Below are 22,156 nucleotides of genomic sequence, written 5' to 3' on the forward strand. Positions count from 1 at the left end.
ATCAAGGTAGTATTATGAGCATACAGTACACTTGCAGTAGTTTGCAAGCACGTCATATATTATCAAGCAGAAACCCCTTCCTCCCACTCTGGGGACCACTCCCTACCTATTATTAATAATGTATTTACGATTGGGGCAGCCAGCCTGCAAAGGGTGGCCTATCTGTTGTTTAATGTTTATGTATATTGGTTACACAAGCAATGAAAGCAAAGTACCCTCTGCAGTAGCGGTTGGTGGTGGGATTGTTGGCGGGCGGCGACATGGGGAGGGGACGGGTGGGTGGCACTGGCGAGTAAACTGTGTATTACTGTTACGGCCAAATACAGGTAATCAACATAAAAATAAATAAAACTATTTTCAAGGTGCGCACTGCACCGCCGAATGCGATGCAGTGTGTGCTACTGTGTGCAGCAATGTTTTTTTTTTAATGTATTCTTTAATTACCTGTGAATGTCCTTAATCCATCGTTTACTATCCCCACCCTGCACCTTCCCACGTCACCGACCGGCAGCACTCCCACCACCGACCGCTACCGACCTGATGTCGTATATCGTATTAGCACTAGCAGCATCTATAATATGAATATAAGCAATGATCGTTGGATCCGATAAATAAATAATCAGCCTTTTTGTAGTACCCATGGTAGGGTGTAAGTGAAATTGTGCATGCCATTTGCCCTCATGTAACAGAGTATGACCAGTGCCAACGGCCGTAAGGCGTCAGACAAAAAGATGAGCTTCCCCACCTGCAGACAGTAGTAGTAAATAAAAGTAACGTGAGTCTGCATCATCATGTGGCTCATATCTGTTTCTCTTGGGTGCAAGCTTAGCTGATGGACCTGGCATGCCGCCTACAACAAGGTTATGTAATTGGGCTAAACTACAGATAAGAACAGCACGACTGGTGTACCGCAGTACATACATAGTACGATTATATTTATAAATAATGTCTGAAACGGTCACAAATGTTAGAGTCCAAGGAAGTAGGATTAGAGATACTTACCCCAGCACCAAATCCCAAATGTTATGAACTGTGCTTGCTAGTGATACTGTGACACTATGTGTTGAATGATTTTAGTGTTCCTATTTTGCTAAGAGTATTGGCTCCAACATGTTCTTTTTCTTTTTTTATATAGATGATACTCCTTCCAATAAACCATCAAGGAAGGAGTTGGCCGCTAGGGCCCGGCGCTGGAAACTGGAGGCCATCTGCGAGCATTATCGCCGGCTGGTGGCTCAGGAGGAGGAGGAGGAGGAGGCGGCTGAAGCTGCAGCCTCCTCCAATGCCCCGGGCCCCAGTCAGGCCCGGCCTCCACTTTCACGGCGCCGTGGTCCGGCATTTGCCCGCCGCCGCGCCTCGATTTCCAGCACTGCTGCCCCCCACCCTGGAAGCAACTTTAGGGCATTTCGCCGCCAGCTGCTCCGCCGGATGGCCCGCTGGGAGGAGAACATGGAGGAGCGGGTCAAGATCCTGGTGGACAAACACCTTAAGGCCCGCCGACAATAGAGGACCTCGTCGTTTGCCCCTTTTTTAATTCCTTTTGTTGGTGGGTGGGTTTGTGGGCGTTGGGGATTTCAACGGACATTGGGACTTTGGACTTTCGTTTCGTTGGGGTTAGGGAGGGGGGTGGGTTAGGTCAGAGCGGGATAGTTTATTTTTGTTAGGGGATATTAAAAATATACTTACTATTTATTTATATGATGTTAATGTTTTTTGTGGTGGGTTACAGTTTTCCGAATTCAATGTAAGTTACATGCTTGTTTACTTTGTTTCCGTGCTGCTGCATGCCCACAGCCAGTGTTTGATTTAAAAGATCTGCCGATTTTGTAACACACAAACCGATAGATGCAGTACCCCTCACTGAGTTATTTTTAATTGTCATAGTACTGTCAGTCTCTCCTCCTAGTCCATACCTCCCACCAAACTTATCTTACCTGTGATTGATGATGAAGTTCGGCACACTGATGGCTGCATGGTTGGTTTCCCAAATTGACGGAGTAGATGCCATTATAGTGGTGGTAGTAGTAGACACTGGCAATAGCGTTTGAAAAAAGAAAGAGAAAGTCACTTGACTGAGACTCAGGGAGGAGGAGTGGAACAGAACACAAAGTAAACTACAGCATGGGTGGTCAAGCAGAAGAAGATCCTTGCCCTGCCTTAGTTGAAATTCAATTAGTGTTGCTTTCACCACATCTGCCCCAGCAAGCGTGTGATCAATTGGTGTACATAGTCATCACATCACACCTCAATATAAATCACACAGCCCGGGGGAAGAGGGTTAGGGATTGATGATTGGATGGGAAGTGGGGTTTTGGGAAAGGTTTGAGAAAGAAAAACAGACAATATGCATGGACACAACAAAAGTAAAACACAATCTTGTAAGACGACCATGATCCATTATCAAAGAAATCAAAGTATGAAGTGAGAGAAAGCAAATGCATGCATGCTGAGGATGATAACTTGATGGTTAATGAGATAATGAGTTGTACTATAACTACTATGACCCAATGAGACAGTACAGTCAGGGACGAAATTGAAATTTGCCTTGCCTGTCTGACGCCCTCAGAGCTCAGACCGAACCCAATTACCTGCTCTACCGGGCTTACTTTCATTTTTCAAGCTAGCTAAGGAAACTAAAAAAAAGTTGGATCAATTAACAAACAAACCACAACACACAGTCGTAATGATTAAAGAGAAAAAAGCAAGCAAATAAATGTAAAGACGAATGATGATACTAAAGTTACTGTATTATCCTGGTCCAAATGAGGAGTTGCATCATTCTCGTCATTCTTCTTGGTCCTCCCTTCCATGGACACTCCGCACATCAATCTTGGGTATCACTGCCTGCCTGATGCGTATTGGTAAGGTACGTGTGAGTCGTTTCTCCCACTGTAGCACAGGGTAAAGGGCCGGCCGGCCTGTAAGTGTAGATGGAAAAACAAACGGGGTATTGAAAAATTACAGCCTTTACAACAATAAACTCAATTACAGTGGAGTGCAAGACAACACTCTGGAGAGAACACTTTCAGACTGAGGCAGCTTGGATAGGCTACATAGTGTGTCTACTCTACAGCAAGCATTAAGGTACAACAACGGGACAGGATTCAGGAGCCAGCACAGCCACAGAACAGGAGAACCGCGGCACAGGCCAGGCACCCTACCCCTTACTTACATTTTGACCGAGCCAGAGAAATGTCAAATGCACTGCAGCAACCTAGAATTTTCCCAATGAAGTGACTAAATCAATGCGCCAATGTCCGTCATACCACTACACTCTACTCCAGTCCACACCACTACAAGGACATCTAGCCTAGGTCTGCTGTGGTTCTTGTTCAAACTTTTTACCTTTTATGTCAGCCCATGAAAAGCCTGATGCGTATTGGTAAGGTACGTGTGAGTCGTTTCTCCCACTGTAGCACAGGGTAAAGGCCGGCCTGTAAGTGTAGATGGAAAAACAAACGGGGTATTGAAAAATTACAGCCTTTACAACAATAAACTCAATTACAGTGGAGTGCAAGACAACACTCTGGAGAGAACACTTTCAGACTGAGGCAGCTTGGATAGGCTACATAGTGTGTCTACTCTACAGCAAGCATTAAGGTACAACAACAACGGGACAGGATTCAGGAGCCAGCACAGCCACAGAACAGGAGAACCGCGGCACAGGCCAGGCACCCTACCCCTTACTTACATTTTGACCGAGCCAGAGAAATGTCAAATGCACTGCAGCAACCTAGAATTTTCCCAATGAAGTGACTAAATCAATGCGCCACTGTCCGTCATACCACTACACTCTACTCCAGTCCACACCACTACAAGGACATCTAGCCTAGGTCTGCTGTGGTTCTTGTTCAAACTTTTTACCTGTTATTCCATAAATTTTCTCCAATCCAACTGACTGTGTGCAAAGATAGTATGCTCAGCATCCTCAATGATGGTGACCGTGTGGTACGTATTCTCCAACACCAACTCAGTCTGTAGTGACTGATTACGTTTAGAATATATTCCATATTACCAAATTGCAACGGATATTGGCCGGCACCTGCAGTGGTAGGAGTACAATGTGGTCATTATTAAACAACAAGGAAACATTAACTGTCACCACACCTGAGTCACTTGTACTTTGTCGATAAACTAGTATAGTTCTACTTCATGGCATGCACAATTCTTCGTAGTCAGCCAGCATCCAATGCAATGCATGCCACCATCATTCACAATAATCACTCATTACCTGTCTTGGTGTTCTCTTTGGCTGTCTGATCTGATGCCTGCCTAGCCTTCTGCCAGTCAGTGATGAGTTTCTTTCGGATTGGAAACAAAATGGAATATAGGTGGAGTCACGTTTCACTTCTTATGGAGGGACTGTTAGAGGCAACATGTATTGTACTATTCTCCATCTCCATCCAATGTCTGACTTGCTTGAAATGTACTTAGGGAGAGTAAGGAACATGGAGCAGGACCCTGAGGAGTGGAGTGGACAGTTATGCACAGACGTGCAACTCCAATAGGGAAATAAAAAAAGGAGACTGTTGATGGCTTTGTTGTGAATGTAGATTTTGAACCAGAAAAACAGATACACACAGTCACACACAAATAAAGGAAGGGAGAACAATTTGAAAGCCTAGTTGTCAGGGAAGAGGAGCTCGTCCTCAAACTCTGGTGGTTCGGACAGCAGTACGTCTAACAATCCACTACTTCTGTCATCAAAGTCACTCTCCTCTTCCTCCTGTGATTCACGTATTTTGTACTCTGGTGGTATAAAGTGTTGATTCATTTTGATCATGGTTAACCTCTCAACACTTTTGGGCGAGAGACTGGTCCTTTTGACAGTAACAATGGCACCAGCAGCACTGAAAACACGCTCTGAAGAGACACTTGCAACAGGGCAAGCCACATACTTTATCGCCAGCCTGCTGAGCACTGGCCATTGGCTTCTTTTCCCATACCAATACACCAATGGGCTTTGCTCCATGTAGACCTCTGTTGTGTCATCTAGATAGGCCTGAACCATCCGCTCAATGTTCAGGGGTGCTCCGATTTCCTGGGCCTCTTTTGCCTTTGCATCAGTCATTGATGTGCAATACCCTTTCCGTAGAAACCAATCACCTGCCGTTTTTGTACATGTGCCTGATGATCCTGTTGGTGCTGTTGATGTTATTGCTGCTGGCAGTGTTGACTGCTGGGAGGCAAACGCACTGCTCTTGGCTTCTGAAGTAGAACTTCGTTCTGGGTGCCCTGCAGTACTTTTTCTGCCCTGGAGGGGCGGGCCTTTAATGAAGATCCTTTCGTTTTCAAACTCAGTGGCTTCCTCAGCTATCAAAGTTTTGTACTGGGCAACATTCACTTCTGAAAAATGAATGACTTCATTACTGCGCAGCAATAATTTGTAACGTGGATCCAAAATTGAGGCAGTAATGTAATGTGGATCTGACAGAATGTTATTTTGAATCCTTGTATTGTGAGATAAGCGAGCGGATAAGGTGTCTGCCAAAGAATGTGCGTCTACTTTGTCATCCACATCTGCGTACATTTCTGCCACCTCCTTCAGCTGTTGCTCTAGCATGTACAACAATGGGATAGCTTGGCCCATAGTACAGTCCTCCCGGCTCACTTCACGGGTGAAGACCTCAAAAGGAAGTAGCATCTCTGTCAGGCTTTTGACAAGGTCCCATTGGGCCATCTCAACTCTCATGCCTTTCACTGTAGGATCCCCTGACCTTTTCATGACATAAGCATTAAGTGGTATGTACTGCTCAAACAGACGCTTAAGCATGTAATACGTTGAGTTCCAACGTGTTGGCACCTCTTGGATGAGTGCTTTGACTGGCATTTTATGCTCACGTTGAATCACCCTCAGCTCCTTCCGGGCTTTAAAAGAATGGTTGAAATGTGTGCATATTCTTCTGCAGGTGGTCAGTAAGCTGCTGACTTTGCTTTCATTTTTCAGAAAGTCTTGCACAACAATGTTAATGCAGTGTGCCAAACATGGCACCCTGAAATACCCACCATCTTTCATGGCCCGAACTACATTACTGCCATTGTCCGTGGCACCAAAACCAATGGTAAGACCTCTTGGTCGCAGCCACTCAAACACCTTGCTGTTAAACTCATCCAAAATGTTAGCAGCAGTATGAGATTTCTCCATTGCAAACATGGCTACAGTTGCATGTTTGCGAGTGTCTTTAAAAATCTCAGCGGTGTCAACAACGCCGTCAGATATCTTATCTTTAACACCCGAAAAAGAGACCCAGTGTGCAGTGATGCACATGTAATCAGTGGCTTGGCAACTGGTCCACATGTCTGTTGTCAGGTGTATACTCTGAACAGCACTCTGTTTTAAGGCTTTTCCAAGCAATTCCAGCACGTCGTGATGTAGTGCTGGAACAGCAACTCTTGCAAAATAGTAGCGGCTGGGAACTTTCCATTTTGGGCAGATGGTGGTCACAAACTCAAGAAAACCCACCCCTTCAACAAAAGAAAAAGGGAGAAGGTCCAGTGCTAACATTTTTGCCAGCTTAGCATTGTACAAACGTGCTATTGGGTGATTGCGTTCGTACTGCCCCTCCGGCCTACTAAACATGCTAAGAATGGTAGGCTGCATGGTATTCCTTCCTGTGGTCGACTTCGCACTTTTTGGCCCAGCAGTACTCCTTGGTGTCTCAGGCTGGCTCTTACTCTTGTGCCAATGAGATGTGGCTGAGGATGTGGGCGTTACCACTGCAGTGCTGGGGACAGGGCTACTTTGTCTACCACTAGCACAGAGAATGTCTCCCTCTTTTTCCTGTTCCACCGTGAGCGGACTTTCTACTCGTTTATGCCCAACAGCAATGGTTCCAGTTTTGATGAGCCTAAGGTGCTCCTCCCACTGGATTGCGTGGTGTTTTTTCAGATGGGTCATTTGGCCTCCGGTACCATAGTTTGTACCAAGCTTTCCACGGCTAACAGAGGAATGACAAACGGAGCATACAGCAATGTTCTCCTCCTTTGGGCTAACCGTAAAGTAGTCCCACACTGGGGAGCTTAACTTTTGTCTCCTGCTGGAGGTGCCACTCCCACTTCCAATGCCGGATGAACTGGAGGGTGTGTGTTGAATTTGACTCTGTGCAGGACCACTACCTACTTCTGCTGAGGTGGTGCTTGTTGTGCTGGATGTAGGACGCTGCCGGCCCTTTGCTAATGTAAATATGGAAGCTGGAGGTCGTGTTGGTGTTACCTGTGTTGGAGGTATGCGTGCTACATCCCTCGCATCCATTTTGGATAATGTAAAAATGTTGCTCTCCATCTCCTCAGGCCCGGGAGTGATGTTTGTGATGACTGGCTCATCATCATCATCATCATCAACCTGCTCTTCTACATCAACATCCATAAGTGTAAGGCTTTCTGGAACCTTCCTTTTGCCATGCCTGCTCTTGTGATGTGTTTCCCTCTCAGACTCAGTTTGTGGCTTCCAAGTGACATCTAGATCATCAGAAGGGGGGCTTGGTGAAGAACTTGATGTACTAACCCTCCTTTTCCTTGCTGGGGATTTAAAAGCCAATGCAACTTCTAAAGGAGTGGCTTCCTCTTCTTCCTCTGCATGAGGCTCAATTTCCTGAACTGCCCCTACTTCAGGAGGAACAGCTACTATTGCGGGCGGTAGCTGCGGCTGTTGACCACTTATCTGCTGTGTTGATGATGTTCCCTCCTGCGTGGATTGTGTACTACTTTGAGATAGCGATAAGTTTAGTTCAGGCTCAGCATCACTGCTTTCTACCATAAGGCTGGCTACCTCTTCCACACTCATCTGCTTGGGCATGGGTTGGTGGGTTGGGCCCACTGATGTGGAGGTGCTGCCCCCAGCTTGCCCCCCCGACACCGCTGCTGCAGGCCTCATTTTTGGTGAACCAAAAAAGGTTTTGGGAGGCACACCAGACTTAAGTGACACTTCCTTCTTCTTCTGTTCCTTCTTCTCCATGGCAACTTTCTTGGTACCGGAGGACCTGCTACCTGCTTTCTTTGGGGGCATCTTCAACAGATGTCAAAACAGCACTCAGTTGCACAAGTTGCAGAGATGCCTGGTCAGGTCACTGACACGTCACGTTGTGTACACTACAGCAGCAGGACGTCGGTCTGGCACCACAACAGTGGATGATGATGACACACCTCTGTCTTTTGTGCACCTAAAAGCAAAAAGCCAGAAGAACATCAGTCAAAAGATCCATAATATAATATATAATTTATTAGTGTCTCGTGGGTGGTCATCACAATTATTAAATTTCATGCAGTCAGTGAACAACATCAACAGTATAGCCAGCCATTAAGAGACTGACAAGGCCAGGGATCCTTTTGTATTTGTACTGTGTAGTGTACACTTAGGAAGAAGAATAGCAAGGGAAAAAAACCCGCCGTGATGATTGCTGAGTTGTACCCCTGGGCCTACTGTACGACTAGGCCACAAGTTTGGACGCCTATGGCAAAGGCACAATGCATGCCTTCCTAAAATGGCCGCCACACACATGCCCAGCCCCCCCACCACAATAACACACAAAAAGTGATTGGAAAGGACAGGAAGAGGAAGTTGTAGTGTCTGTGGAACTTAATCCCTCTCATAAAAATGTTTTCCAGACCAATAACAGCTTCTCCCTGCTCCAAACCTACAGCTCAATGACAGCCTGAGGAGTTTTTTGTGCAGAAATGCACAAAAAAGCGTTTTCGAGAAGGGTCTATGTTGCTCGCGAGATATTGTTTGCCAGATTGCAAAAGCTGCGTGTTCGGGATCGCGAACTGTACAAAAAGGCTTTCTCGCGTGCGCGAACACGCATATTGCGAGCGCAAAAATGACGAAAACTGTAAGTCCGCGTTGTCGCGCTGTGCAGAGTTACCGAAAGTTCGCGAGCTGAATCCCTTGCCTTACATGCAGGCCAAAATAGCCCAATTTGTTTAGCACACACCCAAAAAATGCTATTGCACCCCAAACACACCTTTTGCAACAAAATCCAAAGCCATCCATGGAGTAAAGGAAAATCACCAGACAACACCAACTGTACATGTAAAATCACGCACCACAGCTTGGAGGCTGACTACCTCTGGGCCTAGTGGAAGACTACTAGGCCACAAGCTTGGAACCGGATGGCAAAAGCAAGCACACTGCTTGGATGGCTTCACAAAATGGCCGCCACACACCCACAACAACCACAAGAAATGGGAGACAGTCAATGGACGCCTATGGCAAAGGCACAATGCATGCCTTCCTAAAATGGCCGTTCGCGAGCTGAATCCCTTGCCTTACATGCAGGCCAAAATAGCCCAATTTGTTTAGCACACACCCAAAAAATGCTATTGCACCCCAAACACACCTTTTGCAACAAAATCCAAAGCCATCCATGGAGTAAAGGAAAATCACCAGACAACACCAACTGTACATGTAAAATCACGCACCACAGCTTGGTGGCTGACTACCTCTGGGCCTAGTGGAAGACTACTAGGCCACAAGCTTGGAACCGGATGGCAAAAGCAAGCACACTGCTTGGATGGCTTCACAAAATGGCCGCCACACACCCACAACAACCACAAGAAATGGGAGACAGTCAATGGACGCCTATGGCAAAGGCACAATGCATGCCTTCCTAAAATGGCCGCCACACACATGCTCAGCCCCCCCACCACAATAACACACAAAAAGTGATTGGAAAGGACAGGAAGAGGAAGTTGTAGTGTCTGTAGAACTTAATCCCTCTCATAAAAATGTTTTCCAGACCAATAACAGCTTCTCCCTGCTCCAAACCTACAGCTCAATGACAGCCTGAGGAGTTTTTTGTGCAGAAATGCACAAAAAAGCGTTTTCGAGAAGGGTCTATGTTGCTCGCGAGATATTGTTTGCCAGATTGCAAAAGCTGCGTGTTCGGGATCGCGAACTGTACAAAAAGGCTTTCTCGCGTGCGCGAACACGCATATTGCGAGCGCAAAAATGACGAAAACTGTAAGTCCGCGTTGTCGCGCTGTGCAGAGTTACCGAAAGTTCGCGAGCTGAATCCCTTGCCTTACATGCAGGCCAAAATAGCCCAATTTGTTTAGCACACACCCAAAAAATGCTATTGCACCCCAAACACACCTTTTGCAACAAAATCCAAAGCCATCCATGGAGTAAAGGAAAATCACCAGACAACACCAACTGTACATGTAAAATCACGCACCACAGCTTGGAGGCTGACTACCTCTGGGCCTAGTGGAAGACTACTAGGCCACAAGCTTGGAACCGGATGGCAAAAGCAAGCACACTGCTTGGATGGCTTCACAAAATGGCCGCCACACACCCACAACAACCACAAGAAATGGGAGACAGTCAATGGACGCCTATGGCAAAGGCAAAATGCATGCCTTCCTAAAATGGCCGTTCGCGAGCTGAATCCCTTGCCTTACATGCAGGCCAAAATAGCCCAATTTGTTTAGCACACACCCAAAAAATGCTATTGCACCCCAAACACACCTTTTGCAACAAAATCCAAAGCCATCCATGGAGTAAAGGAAAATCACCAGACAACACCAACTGTACATGTAAAATCACGCACCACAGCTTGGAGGCTGACTACCTCTGGGCCTAGTGGAAGACTACTAGGCCACAAGCTTGGAACCGGATGGCAAAAGCAAGCACACTGCTTGGATGGCTTCACAAAATGGCCGCCACACACCCACAACAACCACAAGAAATGGGAGACAGTCAATGGACGCCTATGGCAAAGGCACAATGCATGCCTTCCTAAAATGGCCGCCACACACATGCTCAGCCCCCCCACCACAATAACACACAAAAAGTGATTGGAAAGGACAGGAAGAGGAAGTTGTAGTGTCTGTGGAACTTAATCCCTCTCATAAAAATGTTTTCCAGACCAATAACAGCTTCTCCCTGCTCCAAACCTACAGCTCAATGACAGCCTGAGGAGTTTTTTGTGCAGAAATGCACAAAAAAGCGTTTTCGAGAAGGGTCTATGTTGCTCGCGAGATATTGTTTGCCAGATTGCAAAAGCTGCGTGTTCGGGATCGCGAACTGTACAAAAAGGCTTTCTCGCGTGCGCGAACACGCATATTGCGAGCGCAAAAATGACGAAAACTGTAAGTCCGCGTTGTCGCGCTGTGCAGAGTTACCGAAAGTTCGCGAGCTGAATCCCTTGCCTTACATGCAGGCCAAAATAGCCCAATTTGTTTAGCACACACCCAAAAAATGCTATTGCACCCCAAACACACCTTTTGCAACAAAATCCAAAGCCATCCATGGAGTAAAGGAAAATCACCAGACAACACCAACTGTACATGTAAAATCACGCACCACAGCTTGGAGGCTGACTACCTCTGGGCCTAGTGGAAGACTACTAGGCCACAAGCTTGGAACCGGATGGCAAAAGCAAGCACACTGCTTGGATGGCTTCACAAAATGGCCGCCACACACCCACAACAACCACAAGAAATGGGAGACAGTCAATGGACGCCTATGGCAAAGGCACAATGCATGCCTTCCTAAAATGGCCGTTCGCGAGCTGAATCCCTTGCCTTACATGCAGGCCAAAATAGCCCAATTTGTTTAGCACACACCCAAAAAATGCTATTGCACCCCAAACACACCTTTTGCAACAAAATCCAAAGCCATCCATGGAGTAAAGGAAAATCACCAGACAACACCAACTGTACATGTAAAATCACGCACCACAGCTTGGAGGCTGACTACCTCTGGGCCTAGTGGAAGACTACTAGGCCACAAGCTTGGAACCGGATGGCAAAAGCAAGCACACTGCTTGGATGGCTTCACAAAATGGCCGCCACACACCCACAACAACCACAAGAAATGGGAGACAGTCAATGGACGCCTATGGCAAAGGCACAATGCATGCCTTCCTAAAATGGCCGCCACACACATGCTCAGCCCCCCCACCACAATAACACACAAAAAGTGATTGGAAAGGACAGGAAGAGGAAGTTGTAGTGTCTGTGGAACTTAATCCCTCTCATAAAAATGTTTTCCAGACCAATAACAGCTTCTCCCTGCTCTAAACCTACAGCTCAATGACAGCCTGAGGAGTTTTTTGTGCAGAAATGCACAAAAAAGCGTTTTCGAGAAGGGTCTATGTTGCTCGCGAGATATTGTTTGCCAGATTGCAAAAGCTGCGTGTTCGGGATCGCGAACTGTACAAAAAGGCTTTCTCGCGTGCGCGAACACGCATATTGCGAGCGCAAATATGACGAAAACTGTAAGTCCGCGTTGTCGCGCTGTGCAGAGTTACCGAAAGTTCGCGAGCTGAATCCCTTGCCTTACATGCAGGCCAAAATAGCCCAATTTGTTTAGCACACACCCAAAAAATGCTATTGCACCCCAAACACACCTTTTGCAACAAAATCCAAAGCCATCCATGGAGTAAAGGAAAATCACCAGACAACACCAACTGTACATGTAAAATCACGCACCACAGCTTGGAGGCTGACTACCTCTGGGCCTAGTGGAAGACTACTAGGCCACAAGCTTGGAACCGGATGGCAAAAGCAAGCACACTGCTTGGATGGCTTCACAAAATGGCCGCCACACACCCACAACAACCACAAGAAATGGGAGACAGTCAATGGACGCCTATGGCAAAGGCACAATGCATGCCTTCCTAAAATGGCCGTTCGCGAGCTGAATCCCTTGCCTTACATGCAGGCCAAAATAGCCCAATTTGTTTAGCACACACCCAAAAAATGCTATTGCACCCCAAACACACCTTTTGCAACAAAATCCAAAGCCATCCATGGAGTAAAGGAAAATCACCAGACAACACCAACTGTACATGTAAAATCACGCACCACAGCTTGGAGGCTGACTACCTCTGGGCCTAGTGGAAGACTACTAGGCCACAAGCTTGGAACCGGATGGCAAAAGCAAGCACACTGCTTGGATGGCTTTACAAAATGGCCGCCACACACCCACAACAACCACAAGAAATGGGAGACAGGCAATGGACGCCTATGGCAAAGGCACAATGCATGCCTTCCTAAAATGGCCGTTCGCGAGCTGAATCCCTTGCCTTACATGCAGGCCAAAATAGCCCAATTTGTTTAGCACACACCCAAAAAATGCTATTGCACCCCAAATACACCTTTTGCAACAAAATCCAAAGCCATCCATGGAGTAAAGGAAAATCACCAGACAACACCAACTGTACATGTAAAATCACGCACCACAGCTTGGAGGCTGACTACCTCTGGGCCTAGTGGAAGACTACTAGGCCACAAGCTTGGAACCGGATGGCAAAAGCAAGCACACTGCTTGGATGGCTTCACAAAATGGCCGCCACACACCCACAACAACCACAAGAAATGGGAGACAGTCAATGGACGCCTATGGCAAAGGCACAATGCATGCCTTCCTAAAATGGCCGCCACACACATGCTCAGCCCCCCCACCACAATAACACACAAAAAGTGATTGGAAAGGACAGGAAGAGGAAGTTGTAGTGTCTGTGGAACTTAATCCCTCTCATAAAAATGTTTTCCAGACCAATAACAGCTTCTCCCTGCTCCAAACCTACAGCTCAATGACAGCCTGAGGAGTTTTTTGTGCAGAAATGCACAAAAAAGCGTTTTCGAGAAGGGTCTATGTTGCTCGCGAGATATTGTTTGCCAGATTGCAAAAGCTGCGTGTTCGGGATCGCGAACTGTACAAAAAGGCTTTCTCGCGTGCGCGAACACGCATATTGCGAGCGCAAAAATGACGAAAACTGTAAGTCCGCGTTGTCGCGCTGTGCAGAGTTACCGAAAGTTCGCGAGCTGAATCCCTTGCCTTACATGCAGGCCAAAATAGGCCAATTTGTTTAGCACACACCCAAAAAATGCTATTGCACCCCAAACACACCTTTTGCAACAAAATCCAAAGCCATCCATGGAGTAAAGGAAAATCACCAGACAACACCAACTGTACATGTAAAATCACGCACCACAGCTTGGAGGCTGACTACCTCTGGGCCTAGTGGAAGACTACTAGGCCACAAGCACACACATCCAACAAAGGTAAATCACACACACACACCAACAGTGAAATACACCACAGCCACGTTTAGCATTTCAATCCTATGCCATCCATGCCCTACATGATGTAGAAATTCTACAGACACCACAAAACATGGACCCATGGGTACCCTACTGGCTGAAATTGCAGAGAAAAACAACTAGGCCCATATTGAAAGTAGTACAGGCCACCCACCACAACAATAATTTTTAAAAACAATAAAAATCCCAGAAAAATGTAGGTACAAACAAGCCCCAATGAAACAAACACACCAATTCTCCAACTTACTTGTCGTAAATTAAATCTCAAATCAAAAATTCCTCAAATAAATCCAAAAAAATGGTATGATGCAGCAGACAGACACAAAAAGTGATCCTTCCAGCTCCAAATCCAAATGAAAGTGAACAACACATGCACAAAGCACGTGGGAGGAGCCTGCTGGACAGGAACAGGAAGTTGTAGTGTCAGGGGCACTTCCTTCCTCTTCAAAAAAAAGTGTTAAAAAAATTAAAGGACTCTTTCTTACACAAAGACTACAGCAAGATCACAATCTGAGGAGTTTTCTGAGCAAAATGATCATTTTAGAGAAGGTTTTATGAAGCTCGCGAGATATTCTTTGCCAGATTGCAGTTTTTCCATGTTCGGGATCGCGATCTTACCAAAACAGCCGCCGGAAGTCTGTTCGCGCGCACCAATGACGTGTTCGGGGTCGCACACTCTCGCGGGCTTGGTCAGCCATAGTACAAATCTCGTGGCGCTCGCAAACAGACAGAAAAGCAAGTTGGCGATCGCAGAATCAAGGTAAGACATTACCGCGCGCGCGAGAATGAATATTGAGCCCGCGAGGAAGCAAATTTACTACGCTACGCGCTAGATTGCGTAGCAATCTGCAACTTCGCGCTCTGCGCGAAGCGCGAAGTTACCAAAACTTCGCAAGCTCCGCGAACGGAGCGTAGTTCAACGCCCAGGCTTAGTTAAGGGAAGGTTTAGGGACTGGGAAGTAGGTGCACTTGCCCAGTCAGCATGACAGTACCAGACTGCACGCAGGTTCTGCAATGGCAGACCTTAGACACATTTTACTAGGCCGCTTCTGTGGGTGGCACAACCAGTGCTGTAAGCCCACCAGCAGCATTTGTATTTACACGCCCTGGCACTCCTGGTGCACCTTACTGGGGCCTGACAGTAAACCAAATAAGCCAATCATGAAATCCAACCAACACATATATTTTAAATAGGGAGAGCATATGCACTTTAGCACTGATCAGCAGTGTTAAAGTGCCCAGAGTCATAGAACAGCCAACAACAGGTCAGAAAAAATGCCGGAGGAAGGCAAAATGTTTAGGGATGACCCTGCAAAAAGGGCCAGGTCCAACACGACCCCCTTCCAGCCAAAACGTAGGGTAGCCCAATCACCACCGTGATGGGCTTCCCTGCTTTGGGCGATAGAACAAGGACCTGGCCCGCAACTGCAGGGGCAGACTCTAGTTCTACGTCAATCTGAACCTATTGGAATCCCTCTGTCCATACTCTCAGGGCCCACCAAGCCAATCCATGGGGAACCCTTCTCCTCCCCTGTGGACACCACCTATGCAGCACCTAACCTTAACTGGCTCACAGGTGTGTCCCAACAGACAGACAGACAAATGTTACAGTGGCCACTGACAGTAGTCAGGGATGAGACCCAGGCCGTATGCCTCTCAGGGCTCTCAAACCTCTGTGGCGCCAGGGAGCAGGGGGCAGTAGCCCCAGGTGCTTGGCAACCTTTGTCCATTCTCTCTCCTGTCAGGTCAGGTATGTCATCCTGGCACTGACCCACCAGCCCCAGGTCCGTACCCGGAGGCTGGACCAAAGACTGGGGTGGCCTCTCTCATACCCGGTCCTCCTCCTTGGGGCTCTGTACCCTCCCACTTGGAGTGGTACCCCCTTCCAGAATTGCCAGGGCACCTGTTGCAGGTGTCCTGCGCAGTTCGCCCACCAGTTCAGGGGTTCTATCCTGCAACTGGGCGTCCAGGTCAGGGGGGACACCCTGAACCTGGCCCTTCAACCTAGGGTCTAAACCCTTCAGCTGAGCGGGGGTCAGAGGCGAGGACTCCCTCCCTCTGCACCCCCCTCCCGATGGCTGTACCCTCCCGCCTGGAGTGGTACACCAAGAAGAAACATGGGTCAGGACATGATTACAGATGCCCCTCCCCCCAGGTCAGACAACACCTGACCCTGGCTTCCCAAACCTGGGACCAACCCATACGGTTGAACGCTCGCCTGGCGCACCAGTACTTCCCGGGGAGCACGCATGCCCCCCCTGAGGGTGACACATAACTCCTGTGTCGTGTGACAGTCTGCCTGGCGCAGATCTCCCAACCCCTGTCCACCTGACAGGGAGCGAAGATCCCCCAGGACAGAAGTGGTGTCACCCTGGTCATTCACTGGTGACGCAGCCCTTCTGGCTGGCCCCTGACCCACTGGTTCTTCCACTGGGGGCTCCTTCCCCCTCTCACTCCTCACTCTGGACTTCTGCACCCTCCCAACTGGAGCGGTACTGCCAGACACCAGAACTGATGGAGGCCTGCTTACAGACACTCCCCGTTCACCAGACACTAGGGAGTCCCGCACAATGGGCAGCCCCTCAGGACAGACTAGGCTGCCCACCTGGTGTTCCCTTAAAGAACCATCCAGGCTCTGAGACTGAGGTTGGGCACTACCGGGACATAACCCATTCTCACTCCTTCTCCTTAAAGACAGGACGTGAGGCCCTACACCCCTCTAACTACTACAGGACCTAGTTGGGCTACTCTGAGCCACTTCCACCACGCTGGGTTTGAAGATACCTGAACCACTCATCTGGGGATCACTCCCCAATGCCTCTCCAGACCCTCTGGAATCCACAAAAAGGTCTGCCTCCACTGTGAGCTCCCTGCGGTCAGAGAACTCACTCTCCCACAGGTGTTGTCATAGCTCTGGAAAACAGGGACTTATAATATGCTCTCCCACAATTGGATCACACAGCCCCCTAGCAGCGTTCCCCAAACTATCCTTCACCTCACCATCCAGTGCCTCACACACATACTGCACACCCCTCTCCTGATACTGGCAACACTGTATCTGACTGTCTCTGTCACACAACCCACACTCTTCTGGGCGGTCTTCACACTCACATACCAGGACTTCAATTTTGGGGGAACCCCTCTCCCTGCACCTCTCATCTAGAGTCAGTAGAGTGTCCCTCCCACTCCTAGGACCATGAACCCCTGCGCCAGTTACCCTATCCCTCTCAGGGACACTGCGCACTACTGGAGCTACCTCATGCCCTTGAACCTCCTGGTGTATATTATTAACCCCCTCCTTCAAGTCAGGCGCCACATCTCTGGGTGTGTGTACTACTCTCTCAGCACTAGAAAATTCAATTTTGCTGCCACCATCTGAGCTGGATTCCTCCTCCCACTCAGCAAAGCTCAATCTCTGAGCTACACACATTTCTTGTTGCTGGGCTGAGACACTCATGGTCTCAAGCCTCTCGAGCTCTAAGTCATGATTCCTCATGATCAACTTATGCTCCCTTTCCATTTTTCTCTCTTCCATTTCCAGCCTTTTTTGTTCTATTGCCAGTTGTCCATTTAGTTTCGCCATCGCTATCTCATGAGCTCTGGTTTCCTTCCTGTCTGCCAACTCCTCTGGAGATAAACTTTTACTATAAACACTGCTACCTGCAGGGGAAGGGGTTCTCCTTCCTCTTGGACCCACTGGCCCATCCAGCTGCTCCTCTGCATTATCATCATCAGTGGCCTTCCTTGCTTCTACCCAGGCCCTCAGCGCCTGGTAGAACTCTGCCTTATGTTTGCATCCAGTTGTAGAAACATTAAATTTCTTGCAAAAGAATTTCAGCTGTGATAACTTGTAGCTATCCAATTTCTCTTCTTCCCATTCAAATTCAGTATTGACAGAGACTATGGATGCTGCCTTCTCCACCATGGTTAAGCTTGGCAGTGCTAAGAAATAGACAGTCCCAAAATAAATCTACCAACAAGTATTGGTTGCGTTTAAGGTCTGCACTCACTAAGTAGTGTTCACCAATTACTGTACATGAGTCACAAATGCAAGTCCAGAATCCTCACCGCTGACCACCAACTGTTAGAATCCGGGTTCTCTGGTTGGCACAGGTAGGTACTTGTGACAAGCAGGGAACCTTTCCTCTAGTCAGGGTAAGGGGTTACACTCATAAAATAACCCCTGCTCACCCTCTAGGTAGCTTGGCGCGAGTAGACAAGGCTTATCTCAGAGCGTTATAGGTTAAGCATTTGTGAACACATACAGTTACCAAGTGACAACACTACAGATGGACACCACACAGGTTTTTATCTTAAAATTAAGGATTCTTTATATAGACTTACCACAAGACCATTAAACAACAAAAATACACAATACTGTTACTTTAGATGGTAGAAGTTTGCTTAGTTCTCTTAAGTTCTTAAATCCGACACTTTAAGTCAATGTACCTTAGATGCGACACGCAGGGCAACAAAAGTGTTGCAACGATGCTGATGCGATGACGTTTTTGGTGCAAAGACATAAAGACGTGAAGATCTTCCAGATGCGTTACGCTTCTCCGATGTTGCGAGAAGACTCGACTCGATGCGTCAGCTACAGCGGCGTCACCCCTTTACGCGATGCGACGACAGCGGCCTTGGCAGCGGCACTCTTCTCCGACGTTTGCGAGACGCATCCGCTCGATGCAAGGCTGCAGCAGCATCACCCCTTTACGCGATACGACGAGAGCAGCTCCGACGGCGGCACACTTCTCAGTGGATGCGAGGCGCTTTTCTTGATGCGGTGCAATGCGACATCTACGATGGCTGCGATGGCGACGCGCTTCTTCCTCGATGCGAGACTCTTCTCTTGATGCGGTGCAATGCATCAGCTACGATGGCTGCGATGGCGACACGCTTCTTCGGCGTTGCGAGACACTTCCGGAATGATGCGAGACGCTTCCGCTCGATGCGATGCTGCAGCGGCGACACCCTTTGCGAGATGCGACGACAACAGCTCCGACGGCGGCACGCTTCTCCTTCTCGAGTCGCGCTTCCAGCTCCTTGCGACACGCAGTCCCTCAGAATGCCCAACAACAGCAGCAGGCACTTCCAAAAGACTCTGGGGAGCTGGGGGTGAAGTCCACTGGTCCTGGGATTTCGTTCAGGGGGCAAGCTCAGCACAAGCCCTTGGAGATCTTTTAAGCACAAGTTGAAATAAAGTCTTTGTAGTCTTTTCTCCTCTCCTTTCAGCAGCAAGGCAACCACTGCAGGCCAATCCCCTAGATCAGGGACAGTACTCCTCCTTACAGCTTTCCCAGTTCCTTCTCCTCAGGCAAAGGTTCTTCTTGTCAAACAGGATCTAATTTCTTGGGAGCAGGGTCCCAATACTTATACCCCTAATTCCTTTGTTCCTCTGGGGTAGAGGAGCCTTTGCCCAGTCCAAACCAGTTCTTGAGCACTTTGTTGACATGACTCTGCCTTTCCATTCAGGGTGTAGGGCTGAGACATCAGCCGCTCCACAGGAGGTGGAGCCAGCATTGTGGTGGCAGAGCACAGCCCTATTCAGAGTCCAGGTGCACTCCTCCCACCCATCTGAATGTCAATCTCTCTATTCACCACCAGGCTACCTAGCCTTGCCCCTCTGGGTTTCCCCAGCCCTGTCACTCACACAAACCAGACAGGCAGATCCACATCACAGCAGAGGCGGGCTGAAATGGTTAGGCAAGCAGATACCAACTTTCTAAAAGTGGTATTTGCAAACACAGAATATAAAAATAAACTTTACTAAAAGATGTATTTTCTTATTCTGAGTTCAGGCATACTAAACTCGATTTTCTACCATGTTTCCTGGGTCTGTTAGGATCATAGGATGTAACAATTCTAACAGCCCATTCTGGCCTATGGGAACAGGTATCCTTACAATAGTGAAAAACGAAAATGGCTGTAATTCACTATTAGGACATGCCACACACATCAGGGCTTGTCCTACCTTATGCTTACAATGCACCCTGCCCTTGGGCCTACCATAGGGGTGACTAATATGAAGTTAAGGGAAGGTTTAGGGACTGGGAAGTGGGTGCACTTGCCCAGTCAGCATGACAGTACCAGCCTGCAAGCAGGTTCTGCAATGGCAGACCTTAGACACATTTTACTCGGCTGCTTCTGTGGGTGGCACAACCAGTGCTGCAAGCCCACCAGCAGCATTTGTATTTACAAGCCCTGGGCACTCCTGGTGCACCTTACTGGGGCCTGACAGTAAACCAAATAAGCCAATCATGGAATCCAACCAACATATATATTTTAAATAGGGAGAGCATATGCACTTTAGCACTGATCAGCAGTGGTAAAGTGCCCAGAGTCATAGAACAGCCAACAACAGGTCAGAAAAAATGCCGGAGGAAGGCAAAATGTTTAGGGATGACCCTGCAAAAAGGGCCAAGTCCAACACCAGCCTTTCTCCCACTGACCATCAGTGCCAGCCTCTTACACTGACCATCAGTGCCAGCCTTTCTCACTGACCATCAGTGCCAGCCTTTCTCACTGACCATCAATGCCAGCCTCTCTCAACGACCATCAGTGCCAGCCTTTCTCACTGACCATCAGTGCCAGCCTCTCTCACCGACCATCAGTGACAGCATCTCTCACTGAACATCAGTGCCAGCCTTTCTCACTGACCATCAGTGCCAGCCTTTCTCACACTGACCATCAGTGCCAGCCTTTCCCACTGACCATCAATGCCAGCCTTTCTCACTGACCATCAGTGCCAGCCTCTCTCACTGACCATCAGTGCCAGCCTTTCTCACACTGACCATCAGTGCCAGCCTTTCTCACTGACCATCAGTGCCAGCCTCTTACACTGACCATCAGTGACAGCATCTCTCACTGACCATCAGTGCCAGCCTTTCTCACTGACCATCAGTGCCAGTCTTTCTCACACTGACCATCAGTGCCAGCCTTTCCCACTGACCATCAGTGCCAGTCTTTCTCACTGACCATCAGTGCCAGCCTCTCTCACTGACCATCAGTGCCAGCCTTTCTCACACTGACCATCAGTGCCAGCCTTTCTCACTGACCATCAGTGCCAGCCTCTTACACTGACCATCAGTGCCAGCCTTTCTCACTGACCATCAGTGCCAGCCTCTCTCACTGACCATCAGTGCCAGCCTTTCTCACACTGTCCATCAGTGCCAGCCTTTCTCACTGACCATCAGTGCCAGCCTCTTACACTGACCATCAGTGCCAGCCTCTCTCACTGACCATCAGTGCCAGCCTTTCTCACTGACCATCAGTGCCAGCCTCTCTCCATACCATCAGTGCCAGCCTTTCTCACTGACCATCAGTGCCAGCCTCTCTCCATACCATCAGTGCCAGCCTTTCTCACTGACCATCAGTGCCAGCCTCTCTCACTGACCATCAGTGACAGCATCTCTCACTGACCATCAGTGCCAGCCTTTCTCACTGACCATCAGTGCCAGCCTTTCTCACTGACCATCAGTGCCAGCCTCTTACACTGACCATCAGTGCCAGCCTCTCTCACTGACCATCAGTGCCAGCCTTTTTCACTGACCATCAGTGCCAGCCTTTCTCACACTGACCATCAGTGCCAGCCTTTCTCACACTGACCTTCAGTGCCAGCCTCTCACACTCCTGAGTTTCAGCTTCGCACAGTGCCCCTCGATGACAACTTTCCACACAGCTCACCAGTTACATCTCACTGTTATTTCCTTCCAGTGACAGGTCCTGACACTGTCCATCCGTGCCAGCTTCTTGCACAGTTCATCTCAATAGGTTTCTCACACTAACCACCTTGTACTGCCCCTCACCCTGCCCACCAGTGCTTGGTCCACACACTGCCCTCCAGAGTCAGCCTCGCACACTGCCCTCCAGTGCTAGCTTCTCACAAAACTCCGAAGTGCCACCTCCTTTGTTCACCTCAGTGCCAGCTTCTTGCACAGTCCAGCACAACAGGTTTTTCACACTAACCACTTTGCACTGCCCGTCTCCATGCCCACCCGTGCTTGGTGCACACACTGCCCTCCGGAGTCAGCCTCTCACACTGCCCTCCAGTGCCAGCCTCTCACAAAACTCCGAAGTGCCACCTCCTTTGTTCACGCCAGTGCCAGCT

The sequence above is a fragment of the Triturus cristatus genome, chromosome 3_1 (genome assembly GCF_964204655.1).
Source record: "Triturus cristatus chromosome 3_1, aTriCri1.1, whole genome shotgun sequence".
Taxonomy (NCBI): Eukaryota; Metazoa; Chordata; class Amphibia; order Caudata; family Salamandridae; genus Triturus; species Triturus cristatus.